Genomic DNA, 22,062 nt, shown 5'->3' on the forward strand with positions numbered 1-22,062 from the left:
TGAGAATGAATCTCATGTGTTGTTTATAGCTTGAAGCATGGCAGGAATTAAACATATTTCAAACTATAAATGGCTCAGTGACGTTTTTGCAGATTTTCTTTTATTTCTCGGAGTTTCTTGTTCCTTGTTTCTTTTCTTCATGCAGCGTCTCTCTGCTGTTATTCCCTCCTCTCCTCCAGCTTGAACCACACAGATGCTAATATAACAGGACAAATGCTTCTGTCTCACCTAACATGTGATTTTCCACCTTCCGTCTCACCGTTCTCACACAGCGTGCTGGTCCCTGAGCTCCAGTTCTTTCACATTTGTTACTCTAACTATCTAAAATTGCCCCAAAGTAAAGGTAATTTCAGATATAAAGTAAAAAGTGGTCTGATTTCTTTTTTTCTCTCCATTCACTCCACAGCACCAGGTAAACTCTCTGCTCAGCTTATATCCATCTATCATCCGTCTTTGTCCTGAAGCAGAGGAGCAGACGGCGTAAAAAGAAATCAAATTACGTTTTGCAGCAGGAGGTAATGACTGCTGCCCCAGTCGTTAGGAGAAAACTTTCCTTTCATTTCTCTTTCTGAGTATTTCAGATTTTTGATGAACCGTGCCCAAACCCTTTAAAGACAGAGAAGAAGAAGAAGAAGAAGAAGAAGAAGAAGAAGAGAAGTCCCATAAAACGACATGAAAGAACAAGTATGTTTTCCAATGAAAGAAGAAGACAAAGACAGGAAGAGGAAGACAAAGATGATGATGAAGAAGAAGAAGTCGGATAAAACAACATGAATGAATGAGTCTGTTTTCCAGTGAAAGAAGAAGAAGAAGAAGAAGAAGAAGAAGAAGAAGAAGAAGAAGAAGAAGAAGAAACAGGGTTGAGAGTCGGAGCAGAGACGGCAGCTGTCCACTGAGATTCTCCATTTTTAACTTCCTCCAATATTTCACTTTATAAAATATGCTAATATGTCCTTTTCATGTGCTCTCTATTAGTGGAAACACACCTCTGAGACTCATCAGCCTCATCAATAACACACACACACACACACACACACACACACACAAACACACACACTACACCATGTTCGGCGGCGCCCACTTTGCCTAACAGCATCCATGAGAACATCCATCAGTGTCACATCTGGCTGATGAGAAGAATTCAGCCGACACGCGACGGCACAAATCATTCTGCTGAGGCCCGGTCGGTCAAGACGAGGCTGTTTACCGCTGCGCTGATGTACACAGCTGGTGAACACACACACAAACACACACACACAGGCAGACACATCTGGGAGGTGACGAGCAGAGGAGGTGAGAGGAGAGAGAGAGGAGGAGTGGAGGGAGATGGAGGGGAAGAGGAGATGTAGAGGTGTGTCAGGGCTGAGCTGGAGGGTGTGTGTGTGTGTGTGTGTGTGTGTCAGGGCTGAGCTGGAGTGTGTGTGTGTGTGTGTGTGTGTGTGTGTCAGGGCTGATCTCGAGGGTGTGTGTGTGTGTGTGTGTGTGTGTGTGTGTGTGTGTCAGGGCTGAGCTGGAGGGTGTGTGTGTGTGTGTGTGTGTGTGTCAGGGCTGAGCTGGAGGGTGTGTGTGTGTGTGTGTGTGTGTGTGTGTGTGTGTGTGTGTGTGTGTGTGTGTGTGTGTGTCAGGGCTGAGCTGGAGGGTGTGTGTGTGTGTGTGTGTGTGTGTGTGTGTCAGGGCTGAGCTGGAGGGTGTGTGTGTGTGTGTGTGTGTGTGTGTGTGTGTGTGTGTCAGGGCTGAGCTGGAGGGTGTGTGTGTGTGTGTGTGTGTGTGTGTGTGTGTGTGTGTGTGTGTGTGTGTCAGGGCTGTGCTGCAGGATGTATCCAGGATGATGAATATTAACGTTAACGACCCCTCAGACGGGCGATTATGCAAAAAAATAAAAAATAAATAAAAAATCACCAAACACCCACAAATATGAGAAAAAGAAACATGATAAATATTCAGGACTCGTCTTCACAACATTATAAATACATAACTAATGAATCAAAGTGCACAGAGTCACCACGGCTGCTGTTTGGGTTTTATCCAGGACCGGTTGTGCATCCAGACAGAACTATCAAACCTCCACGAGCGCGTCTCACCTCACAACGTTTCCTCAGACAGTTCAAGCTTCTTGTCTTGTGTCTGACCACCTGTACAAGGCTGACTTCAAGGTTCTGTCGTTTGTTTGTGAAGCCCTACACGAGCCGGACCGCCGTGACATCTCAGAACCTGTCTGCTGTCACCGTGAGCTCACCGTCTCCTGTCGTCTTGTATCGTACAGCCGCCATTTATCTGTCTGTTTGCTCGCGATGTCATTTTTCTCGCTGTTGTCGAGCCGTTCAGTTTAAATTGTGAAGTACTTTGCTCGGCTCTGGTTGTTTCTAAATGTTCCCTATAGATAAACTTGACCTGACGTAACTAGTACAGAGTAATACAAAGACACACACACACACACACACACACACACACACACACACACACACACACACACGGTAATGACCACCCACTGGCGCTCATTCATCACCACTTGGCTGGGTTGCCGTGGGATAAAGCTAATGAGCCATTACTGTTGCTGTTACCCAGAATGCATTGCTGTAGCCCTCAACCTCTTGGTCACTGGCTGACACGTGTGTGTATTCATATGTGTGTGTGTGTGTGCTGGTCTGTCTGTACAGTCAGATAATTGATTAAATCCAGTAATTAAAAACTGATTGGGACACAGTTCAGCGGCGTGACGAATCTTTATGACGATCTTTATTATTGAATGTGATTAAACTGAGAAGGTAAGAAGCGCTGCGGGACACACACACACACACACACACACACACACACACACCTCATCTACATGTTTCTCTGCTGGGGAGCACACAAGAACCTGAGCACCTCCGTCAGGGTGGAGAACATACATTTACATGTAATTAGCCTCCTGCAGCTACAGCGCACACGCTCACTAATGATCTCATCTGCAAAAACAGCTGAAGGTCTGCGGGTGTGTGTGTGTGTGTGTGTGTGTGTGTGTGTGTGTGTGTGTGTGTGTGTGTGTGTGTGTCGCTAGATCCATCAGACTGTCTCTTGTTCACACACGGAAGTTAATTCATGCTGTGTGCGGCTCTTCATACCGTAGAACTGAGACTTATGAGGAGATTCAAAGAGCTTCAAACTTCCCCCTGAAACGTGCGCTGCGCACGTTTCAGCGAAGCCTGTGAACTTTTTCTTTAATTTGTGACCTTCCTCACGTCTCCGCGCAGGTAAAGTGACGCTCTGCTTTCTGAGACCGTTTGTATGATTTTGTGAGAAGTCGTTTTCTGCTGGACAACGTTTGGAAAGCTGGTGAGTGAAGAGTTTGTGACCCGCGTCCTTAGACCAGCAAAGTGGTGCCACAAAGAACTGGTGCCAGAGGAGGCACTGGCTCCGAACCAGCACCTGAACCACCTTGGTAAGGTTGGCACCAGCCCAGAACCAGCACACGGTTCACTTTGGTGGAAGAGGGCAGGAAGTTTTTAGGGAGTCTCATGTTTCCTGTATCGGACTCATGAAGCCCAAGACATCTTAGACACATGCTGCCGTCAAGTGAAGTCGATTTGAACGACACACTGATGCGTCACAACTCGGTGTGTAAATGTGAAACACATGATCCGTCTTGGGCCAGAACCAGCGCAGGAGACTAATCTGCAGACGGCGGTGTGACGGTGTGACATGCTGGAGGTGGATGTGAGCTGAGGATTACACAATCTGCACCCAGGACAGATGCTGCACCTCCTCTCACCCTGTTTGCTCTCGCTGGCTGAATCGACTCCCAGGAGACAGAAATATGACCGGACAAAAGAAAGAGAGGCAGGAGAAGGAGAGCCGCCACTCACCACGAGTCTCAGGTGCTCCTTCTTTAACTCTTGATCCACATAGAGCTCCTACTCACCGGCAGACTGCAGACACAGACAGAGAGAGGTTAACAGATGAGAGGCTTTCACTTTCCATGCTGCTCTAAACATTTCACAGAGGCAACAATGCCTGAAAGCATCTTCAAAAAACTGCCTGCAAACTCCCACAGGCACACATGAGGAAGCAAAACAAAACCTCCAGCATGAATATGGAGAACCACGTCCCACATGAGCTCAGAGCGAGAGGACGAGGACACAGATGGCAGGAAGAGAGAAAGTGAGAAAACTGAAGGAGAGTGTCAAAGATAGTACGACCGAGAGAAGAGAGAGAGAAAGAGAAAGAGAGAGAGGAGGACACGCATCAGTGATCACGTCTCATTTGTATAGATGACAGTTAATTATGTGAGCAATTGTCCTGAGAGACGGATAACGAGCACAAACACAAAAACACACAAAATAAAGTGTGTGAGGTTGTTTTCCACCAGCCGGTCACGTGGTGACGGAGGACGGATGATGAGGAGCAGCAGGGTGAGGAAGACGTGTGATGAACGAGGCCGATATGAGCTTTTTATTACAAATGTATCGGTGAGTCATCGGCTGCAGATTATAACAGAGGTTTTACTCTCTGACCGCAGACACATTAAACGTTTCTAACCTGAGAGGAAATTCTGCCTGTAGGAGCCGATAAACCTGCACGAATGTTTTACTGCCTCACAAACCGTTTCTCCGCCGCTGTGCAGTCGAGTTTTAGAAGATTTTCTACACCTTAATTTAATATTATGAACTTTAAAGATCATTTTTAACTAAATTTAAGACTGATTTCTCTTCTTCATGCATTACAGGGACTGTAAGGTGTTATTATGGTTGTTAGACTGTTGCTGTGTCTCAGTTCAGGGTCTGCGTCCTCTGAAGGACTCAACCTCGTCAGCCGTTGTTAAATGTGTCGGTCTGTCCTTTGGAGCATTTCCTGGTTGTGTCACCAGATGTTTTACCCTCACATCACGTCTTTCTTTCTTATTTTTCAGGCGCACAGAGAATCTTGGGATATGTGAGGCCATGAAGGATTGTGGTGGTGCATCCTCCAGAAACAGGGAGAAGAAGGAGCATCTGGAGGAGCCTTCAGACTGGGACAGACTTTGTGCAGCGTTGTGACGTAATAAGTCTTCAGACCCTGAACTGAGACGGTTTTAGGTTCAGTGGTAGGTTTAAAAATGACACACATCAGAAACTGTGACACAGAAGAAAAGACTCAGAGGGATAAAACTGGATAAATTAAATTAAACCAAACGTCTGTGGCGACTGAGACCTCAAGAGTTTTTAAGGATTTGTAGAAAGTCTCCTGTTGTAACTAGTGTTGCATTCAGGTGCTGCTCAACACATCATGAAGTAAAACGTTTCCAAGTTCATCACCAGAAAGCCGACAAAATGCAGCTAAATGAAAGAAGATGAGTAAGATGAGTCCTGTGACTGTTTTCAGCAACAATATGAAAACAAGCTGACGTCCTTCAGCAGGTCCGATACATCTGGACTCTCACCGTCGTCTTATGATATTTATCAACCTGCAGAGACGCCCATAATTTGCGTGGCAGGTTTGACGTTAACACAATCTGAACACTACATGTAATCTTTGGCAACCCAACAACCACGAGGGATTCAAGTGCCAGCCAGCATCACATCAGCGCTTGTTGAAATACGAGGGTAAGACTGGTTTCCTCCTGACGCTGTTCGACCCTCAGCCGCCTGTCGGAAAACCTCCCGTACTCTGAAATCTAACTGTTGGCAGACGTGACCGGTGTAATCCTCCATTAAACAGCTAATGAGGGGAGGATTATGAGATACTGAGGGCCGCGTGTGATGGAAAACATTCCTGCGCAGCATTTAATGTATTCCGTCTGCAGAATCGGAGCATCCAGCCTCTGGTTTGGGGAAACATTAGAGATTTAAAGTCCTCCGTCCTCCTTCAGAAGGTGGTGGCCTCCATTAACAGGTCGATGGAGGCTCGCTTCGCTCCGTCAATAGCTCTTTATCTGACGGCTGCTCGGAGATGGACGTACAGATGACCTGCTGCTGCGAGGTTAACTCATCTGATACGAGTCAGCGGATCGAGGAGGCGGCGTGACCGTAACAAACACACCGCACACACACGAGCACACACACTATTTACCTACACGTGACTTATCTTCTGTATTCTGCAGGCGTGAGCTGACAGGAGGATTCAGATCCCGTCTGAGATTCAAACATCTTCCTGAAGCTCTTGTGTGATTTGATGGAAACGTGCAGAACAGCAGATAAACAGTGTTGCTGTTGTTGCTGGTGGTTGAGCTGCATGCTAACACTATTAGCTCAGCAGCTACAGCCAACATTTCCTGTTAACCCCTCGAACCTGCAGTAAAGATGATTTGCTGGTTCCTACACTGGTGTTGTTGCTTATTATGATGTCGTCAAGAAATTTCAAACAGCCAACAACTAGAAAATACGCTAAACCCGGCGTCGTCACCTCGTTGCTTTACAAGTCACATAATGATGTCATCACCTGCCTGTAATGTGATGTATGCATTAGCATTAGCTTCCTGATGCAAAAAAAATAATGTTCTTGCTGTGATATTTTTTATTTGTTAGTTTAGATCGATTTGAACACAATCGTGTAAATTTCCTGCATGACGAACAACGTGATGAAGTGGAAATGTCTTTTTTGGGTCAACTGTCCCTTTAAAGGTTTGTGTGTGTGTGTGTGTGTGTGTGTGTTCGTGTGTGTGTAACCTCCACAGTCCTCAGGTGTGTGTTGAGGTGCTGTAACCTCGTCTGCGACACTCTAACAGCCATCAGGGTTTCTCTCCCCGTCCTCTCCTCCTCGTTGTCTCAGTTAAAGGTTGATGCCAACACGTTCGTTACGGAGACATTCATCAACAGCAAAGTTCACCAGCAAATAATCTCCTGTCCCGAGCCTTTTCTCTAATCGCCGTGCTCTTTTACCCTGCGCAGCTCCGGTCCTTTATGCACCGCGTCAGCTCTCCGGCGTTGTTCAGTCGCTGCCTTTTCTTTTTTATCTCGGTGTCTCCCTCCGACTCGTCTCACAGTTAATTCTAAAGGTCGAGTCAGACAACATGTTGAAAACCACATCGATGAACGGCACCGAAAATAAGCTTCATTTTTACTCCGTCCAGGTCGTCTGCAGCACAGGCAGCACGGTATTTTCTTCAAGGACAAAAACTGTAAAAAAAAAACAACAAAAAACCTCATTTTCCAATCCGTCTGAACGTTGGTCACCGTGGCAACAAGGCCCCACGTGTCCCTAAAGAAAATGATATATCATATTTCAGTAACTTGGGCTGAGGGATGCTGCTGTGTCGGATGATTTATTCGTGTGTGATTGCAGAGAGCGTGGCGACACGAGGGACGAGAGCCCATCAGTGAGAGAGTGAAGCAATCTCCTGCAGAAAATGATTTCTTCTCTCCACACTTCACCGTGAACAATCTGCATCACCGCTAAATAAATGTCATTACGATGGAGCTGTTGTGGAAACCGCCTTCTCTCTGCAGGCGAGCGAGTCTGGGATTCAAACCGACAGCCTCAAAGTTTGTGAACCTTTTGTTTTCACGCCTCCAGGTTTCCTTTGTTGGGTAACACAAACCGAATCTGCTCTGACGCGGCGTCTTTGTCTTTTGTCAGTCATTATCATTTCCCAGAATGCCTTTCAACAACCACCAGACAACATTCACATGCACACAATGTCCTGTGTTTTCACAGTATTCAGACTAACATGTTGACACAAATGAAAATGTTGATCCAGTAATATTTCTGTTTACATGCAGCCGTACAAACACAATCACACACTTCTTATTTAAGCGCTCGGGGGGAGTTTACATCCTGAGATCATGTCGCAAAGAGTTGAACTTTTTCCTGCTGGTGGCAGACGTGGTCGACGGTACGAAGCCTCCATCTTTCATTTGTTCAACAACCTTCTTGAAGAGGCCAGCGTGGCGATTTATGTATCCAAAAACCTGTTGAGTCTTTGGTGATATTTAAAAGTAGGTTTGCGTCTCCTTCTGACCAGACGTGAACTTTCTGTTTGTGCAGGTTTGCACACTGTCGATCGGCGTACTGACGATGCACAGAGCTGACTGTGTGCTGTAAACATGTCGGAGTCCAAATGCTCCTAAACCAGGAATAACACCTGCACGTCTCAATCTGAAAATGCTACATTGCTCCAAGTTTGTTGTCCATGTAAAAGACGTCTCAAGTAAAAAATGTCCACACCAACAGAAAAACACCTCGTCAGTAGTCAGCAGAGTCACGCATCAGCATCATTTATGCCTCTTAGCTACTTTGACACGTAAGAATTGATGTAGCACAGCGGCTCTGTTGTTGTTAGCAGTGCTGGCTCAGGTGTGTGTGAGCTGACCAATCAGAGCAGGCTTGGTATTCAGGAGGCGGGGCCTTAAAGAGACGGGAGCTAAAACAGAGCTGCTGCACTGGACAAACTGAAAACTGATGTGTTTTTTTTTTTTTTTTAACATTTAAGCCTGTAAACCTGTTCTAGTAGTAACACAAAGTAAAATCATGAACATGTAAATGAGCAGAACATGTTTCCTTTGAGGGAAAAGCTGAATAAAGACACCTCGTGCTCAGCGGTGCTTCTCTCCTGGTCCAGCTGTTGCAGGTTGAACCAACAAGGGACCAAAAAAACAAATCAATATTCCAGCACACACCAGGATCTGATGCACCCTGTTTATTAACAAGCACACAGTGACTGTAATGAATCAACATGGGAAACACGTCGCTCTGTCTTTGTTGTTTTTGTCATGTAAATTCTTAATAAATCAGCACAATCGGATGCAGGTGTGAGCTGGAATATTGATTTCTCACACGTCAGGCTAACTTAGCTTAGCTTAAAGACAGTAAACAGAGAATAACGTGACGATCAGCATCTGGGAGGCTCATTCATCAACACGTTGTGTCTCGCTTGTACAGAATGTGTAAAAATGACAATTTGCTGTGTGTTACCAGACAATCAGCAGAGGCCTCGGGAGGTGCTGATCGGTGGATTTTGGAGCCAGATGTTTCCAGTCTTGGCTTCATGTTGATTGTACAGACATGAGCGAATCAATCTTCTAATCTGACTCTGCAAGAACACTGAAAAATGTCAAACTTCTCCTTTAAAATACATCCTTGTATTAACACACACTGGTCACTGGCAGAAGCAGCACATCGACCTCATCTCACATTTAATCATCTCATTTTAATACCTGCTTCTTCACCTCAAGACGTTTTACCTCCGCTGCTTTAGTAGCTTAAAGCAATAAGTGAAATAAAGAAACTTAATTAAATGAAATCCAGTGGGTGAGAAGTAATGCTCTCTCACTGATGCTATCACGGCCTCTCTGCAGCGCGCTACACTACACAGAAGGTCACTCATTTGCTAATTAGAAATAGCTGCAGCCTCGGCAGTTTGTTCCTGCGGTGCAGCGTCAGGTCAACTTTCAGCACCGCTTTGCTTCTCACGCAGCTGCTCGTCAGGAGATTTAACATCTTCTGTGTGTCGGCAGCGAACAAAGAGCAGTGAGTCGGCCCCGACGATCACATTAATACATTAACATTAGTGTTGAAATTGTAGCTGTGGCTGCAAACACACTGAAGAAAAGCTTTAAGGGTCTGTTGATGTTAATGTGACGAAGCCTTTTGGTTTAAATGCATTTGCTGCTATTTCAAAATGTCTGGCAGTGATTTAAATGTAATCAGAAGAGTGCAGACGAGGCGAATAAATACAATAAATCTGCATTAAAGACTTTTGCTCTTATTCCCCAAACAATCCTCTGAGATATCTGCAGTTCAGACGCTCAATCCTGTTTCCAGTTTTTACTCCAACTCCCTGTTTTCGAGCGCTTCATCGCCCCTCAGGACAGAGTTACAAGACGGAGGGGGCGAGAGCTCCCCAACGAAATGAGACGACCCTTTACGACCCTCATACGTCATCAGTCGTCATCACTGCTGTTTATGGAAACAAGATTTTAGTGACATTTCAGGAGCCACAACGCCGAGTGACGGCTGACCCAATCAGAACGCTCCTCCAGATGCTCCTTCTTCTCCTTGTTTCTGGAGGACGCACCGCTACGATCCTTCGTGGCCTCACATATCCCAAGATTCTTTGGGCGCCAGAAAAATAAGAAAGAAAGAGAGAAAATGGCGACATCGCCTGTTGTAGATCGTCAGTTTCGCGGGCCTGGGTGGCAGAAATCGTGACGTAAGGGTAAAACATCTGGTGATGCAACCAGGAAATGTTCCAAAGGACAGACCATCACATTTAACAACGGCTGAGCAGGTTAACAAGTCTGTCTCTCTGAAGGACTTGCCTTCACAGACCTCAGAGGCCGAGTCCTTCAGAGGACGCAGACCCTGAACTGAGACACAACAGAACCTTTAAAGTGCTCATCTGAAAAACCTCCTCGAGCCGTGTAGCTCCAACACTGCATCCTGCCCCTCGACAGCAACACGACCCAGGACGCCCAACACCTCCACCTGAATGTGCACAAACACGGAGGCAGAGCTGCGTGATGGAGGCGACGAGTGTTGATTTACTTGTTCTCTCAAATTGGTTTTTATAAGTGACAGCAGAATGTTCTCGCTAACAGAGATCCACTTTCAATCAACAACACGTCCGGTGTTAGAGAGACTTTCAAACCTTTTCCTGCATTTTCATCTCACATCTGAATGTCTTTATTAAAATGCAAATCCTTGCAGCAGAGCTGTGGATAGATGCATCGCTGCGTCGTGTAAACTAGATGAAGGAGCAATGCGATCACTTCAAACTGCGGACGTTTAGACAGGCAGGCGAGGAATAGACGGCTTCATACATGCAGCGTGTATTGAATAATCGTGAGGCTGCAGGGTGAGAGGACGGAGCCGGGCAGAGAAATGAAGCTGCTCTCACAGTTAGAATCGACGCCGTGATGCTTTCCATTTATTTCCTCCCGACAGTCTCATTGGCTGGAGACTCTGTGAGTTTCCTCGTGCCGCATCAGTCGCTGTGACCCGGCACTGACCCAGAGGTGCCAAATGTCAACAGCACCGACTTCAGCTGACATCAAGCGATGAGAGCGAGTTCGCAGAGAGCGAAGAGGTCGAGATTTAAGCCGCTAGAGAAATGACTTTAAACTAGATACGCTGCAGATCGAGACCTTCACTCACCAGAGGAGAGAAGCAGTTTGTACACAAGGTAAACTGAAAGTGTCACACCTGCAGAGAGACGAACACTGCAGCTCATCCACTCAGACACAGAGCTGCAGGCGTCTGACGTCAAGCCGGCAGCTCGCTGCTCAATTCTGCAGTTACCGAGTCAAACGTCCCAGATGGACGTGAATCAAACAGCAGACTCTGATTTCTCTTGTGACTTTGGACAGAATCACACAACTTGACTTGTTGAGGAGAAACCAGCCACTGCGAAGTTTGACAGGAAGAAGTTCATTTATAGTGGTTGTGCACCACGTTCACCATCTGATTTCAACACGTTAGCATAGTGCTATATGCTAACACAAAGTACAGCTGAGGCTCATGGGAAAGCCACCAGGTATTTGGTGCTGAACTTCACATTTGGAGTCAGCAGCTGCCTCCAAAATATCATCCAGGTTACGAACACAGAGGTACGAGTGTCACGTTGATCCACGTCGTCAGTTCTTCTCTACAAACTGGATCTGTAAAGATCAGCAGATCATTGGTTTTAAACCCGACAAACATTTACATGTTCATATTCTTCCTTACACAACAGGTCGACTTCATCCTGGTGGATTTTTGCAGAGTTCAGCAAGTCCAAGAGAAAAAAAACAACCCTTCAGTGATCCTTCAACAACAAAAGATAGAAATTCAGTCTCTTCAGTTCATTTTCTCTCCTCCCAAACTAATCAGTACAAGCATGTAGGTGAAGATGGGAACTATGGGAAACGCCTGTGACAAACTTTGACCTAATCTGTTTTTTTCATTGCACCATTTCCACTCCTGCCCTGAGATGAAAAGGTCTGTGGTCACCAGAAGCTCTTCACCTCCAGGGAACATCACCGTGTTCACTACGATCCATCCAGTGATGGTGACACATCGGCGCTGATGCTGCTCATGTGGCTGAAAATAAATTGTACCTCATTTCGAGACCCATTTAAAATCCTTCAAGGACCCCGTTTCTGACTCCTGCAGGCTACAACTGAACCACAAGTGTACATGTGACAGTCCAACAGAACCTGAACACCGACCGACACCAGAGTCAAACACAAAGACGAAGGCGCTGTTAGTCTCAGCTGTGAGAGAAACTAGAGCTCGTCCCTCTGACACGACGCTCTCGTCCCTCCTGAGTTCAGACTGTTGCTGGGCAGCTTCAACGTGTGAATGTGTTGATCCGTGCTCATAATCAGAGACAGTGCAGCTGCGTGAAGGCAAACAAAGGAGCAGATCTTCAGCACTTTTTAGATTTAACTTTTCTTTTATCTCCTCCCCGACCCGACCCGAAGCATCCCAGCAGAACAGAGCAGCTCACCCCTGCAGAGCTCTGAGCTCTGCTGCACTGCTCATTAGCACACGAGCCGACACGATCTCTGCCGTGGAAATATCACCTACATATCTGTGTACGTCTGCGTGCTTTCATGACATGTAGCAAAACGTGACTTTTCCGGCTTTTGATGTTAGTATTGTTTCTTTTATGAGGCTCCTTTTTCAACTTCAAGGTCAATGTTGTTTTTCACTAACGACAAAACAACAAATTATCTGTGTATTTATATGAAACTAAGCTTCAGGAGCGTTCCACCTTAACTGAGATCGACTCTTCTCCGCTGGCAGGACGGCGGCGAGTGGAACAAGCTACTGCTAACGTGAGTTGTTCAAAAACTTTCTTTTTAGTAACTCTGTGCACACAAACAATGTTCTCAGTGCTGGTGTTCATGTGTAGAGACCCTGGTGATGCTACCAGCAGAGTTTCATGTTGTGTCGAGACTTCTTAATGTTTTAAAAATACAGATTTTAATGCGATTGTAAAAGTGCCCGTACCCCGAAAAGTACGGTAAATCTTAAAAGCGCGTCTTTCTTCGTAATTATGCTTTTACACAAAGGTTTGACTCGGGTACATTCACAAACAAAGCCTTGGTCGTATTTTGGCATTTTTAAAACAGTCAGCTTCTCTTCAGCAGAGTGCAGTGTGGCCCCTCGGTCGGAGCCTCAGGCCCGACTTACAGATTTCCGACTTCCTCCATCTATTTGCATTCTGAGCAGCACTCTGGTCTCCTAAAAAGATTATTTCTGAGCATTTACAAATTCTCTCTCCTCACAGGAGCAGAACATGTTCCGAGGCGATCCTTTGTTAGTCGTTTCTGCAGAGAAGTCGGAGGAAATGTGAGGCCTGCTGATTTATTTTGGGTTTAATTAACTAGATGACTACAGACAAAATAAAAAGGTGCGAGACTTTCAACAGGTAATTAAAATTCCAGTGAAACAACACTGCAGGTTAGAAGTTTCTCTCTGTTCCTGTTGACCTGCACGATCTGTTCAAACTGAACGATCCAAACGCGGTTAAATAACTTCCTGTAACCAGAATCATTACGATGTGAAAAGCTTTGATGTCTTCAGTGTATTTAAGAAATGACTTGACTCCAAATAACTCGAAATCTGTTTTGTTATTTCCCCGGCGGCTTCCCTCCCTGAGACTACAATGCAAACCGCGGTTTCATCTACATAAACTCTTGCAGCTCTAATTAACTGAACAAGTTTTCCCCCGTCGACGACGAAGACACATTCCCAAATCTGCGACTCTCCAGAAACCAAACAGACCTGTGCCAGAAAATCCCCCGGTCTCACCGTACCTTACGTAAATATCAATCCAATCAGTGCAATGCAGCGATTTTTAAAGAGTTTTGGAGCTAAAGAGCAGCACTCATGATCTGAGGATGCTGCTGTTGAGGACTGAGAGTTGGCAGCAGGACAGATGGAAGGTTGGACTGCTTTTCTGCTGATAACATCCATCCTGAGTGAACACAAGCGGCAGCTCCCGGTGCGTCACCAGGACACACAGACACAATGTTGTTCATACAAAGAACAAAAGAACCTCATGGAGAACATTTACCGGATTCACCAGAACGCCCAAATAATTTCACAAAGTTTTTAACGTTTCTCTGAAATAAAACCAGGGGTGACGAAGACGCAGCTTTACTGGTTTCTACTTGTTTCATGAATTAGCCACGAACAGCTGACAGGTAACATGCACTGTCGACACTTTTCACATGGAAAGAAACAGCTTAATGTTTTGAATCTAATGCCGGATGTACAATGAGGCCTGAATGATTTAGAATTTGACGTTCAGTTGTTTCATAAAGTTTTGTTAAGTTTCTTTTTAGGCAACGACTCTCAAAATCGTGTGATTTGCGAAGGGAGTCTGGTGGAACGGGTGACCGCTTTACATCAGGTGTGAGCAGGGCCGTCAGGGTGGCGTGGTGGTATATTGTGTGTACACCTGAACAAATTTTAGTCACCTGTCAGTTTCACAACTGACCAATCAGATTCTCTCTGTCTCTGCTGTAGAGACGAGGCGTCACCTTCACCTCGCCTCCCGGTCGAGGGGTTCGACCTGTTTTCTGTGGTGGAAACTGGATGTTTGGCTTTCAGACTTCAGAGCTGAACTCCACTAATCTGAATCACATCAAAGCTGCTCGTGACATCATCCTGCACTCAATAGCTCACTTGTTAGTCGTGACTGAGGACGCCACGCTACGCTGGAAGACTGTGAGGGAACTTCTCTGTTCTCTTTTTCCTAATTGTGTTCAACTCCCATCAGCCTCATTATTGTCTCCGCCTGCTAATTGTCTGGTGTTTATGCATTCATGGGACATTTCTCTGTTATTACAGCGTTATGTACTTTCTCCCTCGTTCTCTCTCTACCAATCACACTCCATCAGTCCGTTGTTGTGCTGACCGGTTTCTCCCTCGTTCTCTCGTTCTCTCGTTCTCTCTCGCTCTTTATCATTCCAGCTATTCGACCTCTTGTCCTCTTCCATCTATTTTCCCGTCAATTAATTCACCGCTGCCAATTGGACCTCTCTCTGCTCTTGACACTGATCCAATTTCATCATGTCCGCATGAATGTGTGTGTTGTCACCGGCGCTGCACCGTTATTTTCCCCCCCGACTCGCCGCCTCACAGTCCACTGAAGACTTTCTATCGGAGGTGTTGGAGTAAACGGATAAATTGGAAGCAGTGTTGAGGCAGAGAGCTGCAGTCGACAGGCATGACAGCATCACCGACAGCATCCCCACTGAGATAAAAACCTTTTTACTGAAGGATAAGATCTTTTTTATTTAACCGGAGAGAGACTGCTCGCTGAAACCACCAGACTCCATCTGCAGAAACAGTCATTTTATCATTGTTAAACTAATGTCATTCCAAAAGAAAATAAAACTCACCAAAACTGTTTTAGTTCATCTTTCCACTGACGCCATGAATTAAAGGTTTAGTCTGGTGGCTGTTGGAACAGTGGGAAGACGAAACAAGATGGTTTTGTTTGGTTTATTTTGTTTTTTCTGTCCAGTGTGAATAAAATGTGGATAAAACGACTGTTTCTGCAGGTGGAGCCTGGAGCCTTTGGAGAGTTCTGGTTAAAGACAAATGTTCATATCTGCTGGGATCCAAATTGTTGTCAGACATTTAGAATATCAGTCTGAAAAACAAAACCAGCCACTTGAAGTGGACGAACCTTGATTTTATTTCCTTCGTTGGTCGACAGAACGAACATGTTTGTTCTGATTCTGATGGTTGATGAATCTCTCTGGATGAGCTTCGATCAAAGTTCCTGTCCAGCGTTTCAGATAAACAACTTCATCATCACTGATATTAATTTTATCTGACAGTCGAGCCCACGAGAAGTTTATCGACCTCCTGACCGTCCATTTCATTCAAGTCGTCTGGTCACGTTTTGATTAAAGAGACTGACGGACGTCCAACATCACATCTTTTCTCTGCACGTCTCTCTTCTTTCTGTGCATTGACAAATAATTGAAGAGGTGAGGAGGAGGAGGAGGAAGAGGAGGAGGAAGAGGATCACAGAGGGAGCCGGGCTAAAAGGGCAGGTACATGCCTCCTGCCTCCACTCTGCTCTGCTCACATCGCTGCTCGCTGTCAAAGACAGAATTAACCATGCGAAGGATATTCCAGAGAGGAAAGAGAGAAACAGGAGGTGAAGAGAGGAGGGAAGATGAGTAAAGACGAGACAGAGAGAGAGAGAGAGAGTCAGTCAGAGAGGATGTTCAGGTGGGACTCACGTCGTATCTGCACACACGAGCGATGATGCAGATGAAGGTATAAAATCGTAACGATGAGATGAAGAGCGTGGATACATGCAGGAGGAACAACAAACACTTCTGGTTGTGTTTCCATCGAAGCGTCGAGTGAATCTGAAGTGAACTCTCGTCAGGAGAAGCTGGTGAAGGCAGAGACGCTACAGACGGGATGATGCCGCGAATCTTTTCTAATCTAATGAAAGTTTGTTGGACTGTTTGTGGATCTGCTGAGTGACGGACTGATGGGTGTGAAGACGAATGAGCAGATTGATTATAGATCGATAGATTGACGTATGAACAGAAACAGACATATCTATAGTTGATCTGTTCCCTACCGTAATCACCGATCAGCGTAAAAACCTCCGTATCCCTACGCAGTTACGCTAATGCGTATGAATACGGAGGATCTACGGTCTGTTAAGTTTCGTTTTTATCAAAAGTAATCCTCTCGTCCAGCAGCTGGGCCTCACGCTGTATTTCGCCGCTCGCAGATCAGCTGATGCCCAGTTGCACTTATGCGTAGGGACACGCAGGTTCTACGGTTGAGAAAATGTAGTCCCAAAAGAAAGGCACGAAAAAACACGAACTATCCCTTTAAGTGTCCTGCACTCTAAACTGTAATTTCTCGTCTTTCTGAGGGAAAGACTGAAAAATTATCTCCCTCCCTCCTTCGCTTCCTCTCTCACACACTCCTGAATAATTTACACCCACTACTTCCTCTCCCACACTAATCTGTCACCTCCTCTGTTTCTCTGTGGCTTCTGTATACATGCTGTGTGTTTGTGTGTGTTAGTTAATTTGCATGTGTGTGTGTGTGTGTGTGTGTGTGGGTGGGGTGTGTTGGTGTGTTCTGTGTGTGCTGCTGTTTGTTTTTCTGGTTTTCAGCAGCTGCAGCGACTCAAACACACACAGTCGGCAGCGTTTTAGCTCACAAGCAGCTCAGTCCTGCAGAGATCCGTCGGTCCGGCCGCTCGTTCCTCGGGACTCGAACCGCAGCAGCGTCACAAACGGCTCCGATCTGATTCACTTCATCGCTTCAACGTGCAATAAGTAACATTTGCAGTTGCAGATGTTACAGATGTTTTCATGCTCAGTCTTAAATCTAATCTGTGCAGACGAATATATCACTGAATCGATATATAACTGATCATGTTGTCGTTAGCTTCGATCACGATACAAACACAGAGACGAACACTGGAACACCCGGCAGCTCCTCTGAGCCGAAGCTTCTTCTGTGAGCTCCAAACCTCGACGCTGAATTATTTAGTGCGCTCAGAGTTCACAGCTGAGGAGAGTCTGAAGGTGGAGACCACGTTCGGTTCACTCGGCTGTTCGTATCTCACTTGTACTTCTTCATCCCTACGATCTTTTATCTGCGCGGGTCGGCTGTAAACACGAGCTCACGGCTGCAGACGAACGGACTCGTTACACATTCTGTTTGGATTCTGTTCGTGCTGAATCATCAGATGAGAGGTTTAGTTTAGTTTGCACAAAGTTCAGGACGGAAGCCAGAAGAGCTTTAACGCTGACGGCCAGCAGGGGGCGACTCCACTGGTTGCAAAAATGAGTCTGATTGTATGAAAGCTTATGAGAAATTGACTTGAATGAAAATGAAGCTTTGGGGCGTGGCTACCCTGTGATTGAACACTCGCGACTCCACCCTCTTGTCCAAATATGGTCACTTCCTGAAAATGATGGCGATGACCATAATGCTACAGGTTTCAAAGGGCTGACTGATCACACGAGGGTGTTTTTTCCATCTAGATATAAAAAGCCAAAGTAATCTTCTTCTTCTTCTTCTTCTTCTTCTTCTTCTGTCAGTATTGCTCCACATGTACAGTTTGTGCATTGTGACCTTGGAAAGCTGTTTGAAATGCGAAACTCCTTCCCGTCACCACGACGGCTGCTCGCTGTCAAAAGATGAACGTGATGACTTCAGGTTAAATCCTTCACTGCAACAAAACCAGGAAAGTGGCCACGATGTCTGAAGACTGACAGTTTCTGTTCTGCCAGGAAAGATGTTTGAGTCTAACAGTGGTTTGACCCACAGTGGCCACATCTGGGGTTTTACATGGAGGGGACGTTGGTAGAAGAAGAGGAGGAGGAGGAAGATGAGGAAGAAGATGGAAGCTGTAATTTCCTGGTGCTAATGAAAAACAGGCTCAATAGGTATCAAAGATAATCTCTCCTGATCTCCTGTAAACGAACCACTGATTGTGATTTTACAGCCACACTGTTATTCCGCCTGCAGGACCAAGTAACTTGTGTTTCTGTATCGATGTAATAAAACTACATTCATTCGACACAGAATCAACATTCGGTTGCAGAAAAAGTAAAAACCAGCTGATATTTTTGAAAACGAAAGATTCTTCGTTGGGTGAAAATGACTCACAGTTCTTCATCTGATCACTGACAAACATCCTGCCGCTGATTCAATGAACTCCTTTGTGTTTCTCGGATGTTTTGAATTTCAAACCAACCAAATGAAAAATAATCAGCCGGTGAGGTTCAGAATACAAACAGTCACTACAATCACGACATTTAGCTCCGAGGGTTTAACTTCATGAGTGAAAACGTCTTTGCAGAGCAGCTCAAGGATTCAGCTCGAATCCCACGAGGTGTCATGAATTAAATATAAGTTTCAGGCCATGAGCTGGGATGTGTTCGGTGTGGAGAGAGCCCGTCGTTTATGATGGACAGGTGGAGGGAAGTCGACTGAGAGTGAAGGAGGAAAGGTAAATAAGGAGGCGGTCCAGGATTTATTGGCAGTTTAAGTTTTATTGCCAATCCTGGAAAAAAACAAACCTCAGCGCAGCTGATGAAAGAAGGAAAAGAGGGAATCAGGAGGCGTTACGTTATCTGACAACCATGAAAACCATGTGAAAAAAAAACCTGCTTCACCTCTTTTTCCAGATGAAAGAGATGCGACGGCTTATCCTATTTATAAAAAGACGGAGTTGGAAATCATTTCAGGGGGGGAACGCTGGATTTCTCTTTCAGACGGAGGAGATAAAAGGAAGCTGCTGCTGAGGAAACACGGAGGAAAAGATGCTGAGGGGGAGGAAAGAAGATGAGGACGGTTATGGGAGAGAGGAGACGGACATACTGGTTACATCAGCCCGTCCACGCTGAGACCACATGCACAGATGAGAGGGTGGAGGCGCATTAGAAACCAGGAGTGTTGGGGAGATGGAGGCAGATAATGAGGAACATCCCGACACTGTGAGAGAAGAAGAAGGTCTGCTCACCACAGACCGCTGCTCGCATCCTGCCGACCTCCTATTTTTAGCTTCAGATCTACAGCTTGGATTATTAATGAACGGGTTAATAGATCTCATCTCGTGCTTCCAGTCAGTCCAGAGCTTTTACAAAATCTAACAAAGAGCAAACCAGAGAGAGTTTGTGTGTTGATGTGATTGTTTTGAGGTTTTTTTTTCCCCCTCAGATCACCAGCAGGATGACGGGAAACGAGAGGGTGAAATAGAGCAGCAACAAAAACGTCTCCTGGAAGACGTTCAAACCCCGAGGCAGAAAAAAATGGAAATCATGCTCTATTTACCAGAAGCTGCTCAGGAAAAAAACAAATGATGTTTGATGGCGGTGAATGTTGTGCGGATGATTTCAGAGTTCGAACATTTTGTGTGCTGACATTTAAATGTTCTGTCAGCTTAAGAGGACGTTAATTATTGTGTTAAAGAAATTACTTTTGAAGGATTTTGGTCACATTAACTTAGTTAATCTGTCACCTGTTTGGATATTAGTTTGATGCCATTTCTAAAATAGGATGAACGGCTGGTTTGCTGTTTTCTGTTTTATTTTTTGTGTTACATTTAACTTCCTGTCTTTGTCTTTTTCCTGTGTGCAGCTGTGTTTTCTTTTGTCTTCTACTGATTTATACTTTGTGCAGCCTTATTTGTATTTTATATTTTGGACGCTCACTTTTTGTTTTCTTACCGGCCTTGTTGTGTTTGGATCTGGGTCCTTACATCAGCATCAAGGTCTTTGGCTCTTATTCATGTATTTATAATCTATGAAATTTACATGTAGAGCTATAAAAAGAAAGCAGACTGTCTGTTCACTAAACAAAGGAATTAACACATTTTCTGGTATAATAAAAGTAGAATGAAAGTGTTTCGTTGAAATAAACATAAACGTCTGTGCCGACGAGGTGACGTGTCCCTTTTTTCTTTGTGTACATGAACTTCAGTGTTAAACAATGTTCTCAACAGAGGAAACACAAAGCAGTGATACTGAAGCGATGACATAACAGAGGACGATTATGTAAACAGTGAAAATGAAAGGTTGCGAGTAAAAGACGTTGAAACAGTCGGATGAGTGCGACCGTCAGACGCCAGGATCAGTTTAGTTCTACAAGCTGTTTGGATTACAGAACAACAAAAAGCTCCCTGAAATCTGATCCTTTAATCCGTCTCTTCTATCTCCCCTTCTGCTCTACACAAACATGCTCGCTCCCATGATTTATGCTAATGTAGGCGCAGTGTCTTTGGGTGGTATTTAGGAAGCTGTGAGACTGATTGTAACGGAGGAGGGGGGCGTCCTCACAGATGGCTTATCTGTAAAAACCAATGTGAGCAGGGACGGTTAATAAAATGTGGTTTTCTAGTGTGTGTACACAGTTGTGAATATAATGAGTCTGGAGGATAATGGAGGCAGAACGCTCCTGCTGAGATCTAACAGGTGACCGTGAAGTCACATTACAGGGAAATTATAAAACACACCTCCCACAGAGCTGCGTCACCGCCGCAGACATCGATATCGACAAACGATCTGCGTTCACTGACGACGAGCTGTCCTGAATTCCTGAAGTTGGTTTATACGATCAAGAGTTTGATGAAGTGTTGAATCTAAACGTTTCGGATCACTCCACAGCTGACACAGTCCTTCTGCTGCTCTCGTCCAAACTTATATCTACATCGACTTTGTTGAGGTCAAACATTAAATTGATGGATGTTTGTCAAAAAGAACCAGCTAATTATCACATTATGTTTGTGTTTTTTTTTTTTTTGGAATCAGGATTGTAGATTCTCAGCAGTGGAGAACAAACAGTTTATTTTTTATCCCAATAACTTACACGACAACATTAATCATCTATTCAATCTGAACTCTATCTTAACGTCTACGAAGCTACTAGATCTGTGTTATATACTTTGTTGAGTTGTGTCTTTTATTCAAGGTAACCTGGTGTTTTCATCCTGTCACCTGTAGGAGAGAGTTGGATGAAATAAACTAAACACGCTGTTAATAAAACTTTATCTCTACTGGGAACATTCCAGCCAACCGGAGACAACATCTCCCATGATCCCGCGCTTCTTGCATCTTACGTTTTGTTCTGATTGAGAGACTCTTCGCAGCAGAAACTACAAACATCGTGTTGTGTGTCATGAAGGTTTGAGTTCAGAAGAGCAGATGAATCAATATGAAACTCAGAGGTCCTCCGACAGACTGAACTCTGACTGTTTTCTAATAAAGAAAATACACAGAAATCTAATTATTCCTTACTTCAGTTCGGCTTCCAATAATATTCACATTACCAACTGTTGTTTAAGTACAGAAGCTGCTGCAGTCGCTCATTACAACAGACACTAAAACCACTCAGACGATAGATTTAATCACATCTCAGTCCCACAGCTCAGCCTCAGTTTGTTATTCAGACAACAGTAATATCTCATCCTCCTCTTCGTCATCCCTCTAATCTCACAACTTCTTTTCTTTGTCTTCCAGCCGAGAGCACAAAGCGGCCGAGTCAGAGGGAAAGTAATTCTCATTATTGGCCACGACGGTGCTTCAGTCAGCACATCACTGCGAGTGGAAGCCTGCAAATCATCTGACACTCACCGTCCACCCTCACCACACCTCCTCTGTGTGTGTCCGCCTGCGTTAT

General features: G+C 45.1%; 1 protein-coding gene across 6 annotated transcripts in view; it reads right to left on the minus strand.

Annotated features, from left to right (window-relative positions):
• Nucleotides 1-22,062, minus strand: part of slc8a2b (solute carrier family 8 member 2b) — a 138,376-nt gene that overhangs the window by 44,411 nt on the left and 71,903 nt on the right. For all 6 annotated transcript variants that reach the window (XM_037082868.1, XM_037082880.1, XM_037082858.1 and 3 more), the window contains one exon: nt 3,843-3,905. The gene's annotated coding sequence lies outside the window, so the exon portion shown is untranslated. The remainder of the gene's footprint in view (nt 1-3,842; nt 3,906-22,062) is intronic.

This window comes from Acanthopagrus latus, chromosome 2, assembly GCF_904848185.1.
Source record: "Acanthopagrus latus isolate v.2019 chromosome 2, fAcaLat1.1, whole genome shotgun sequence".
NCBI classification, from domain to species: Eukaryota; Metazoa; Chordata; class Actinopteri; order Spariformes; family Sparidae; genus Acanthopagrus; species Acanthopagrus latus.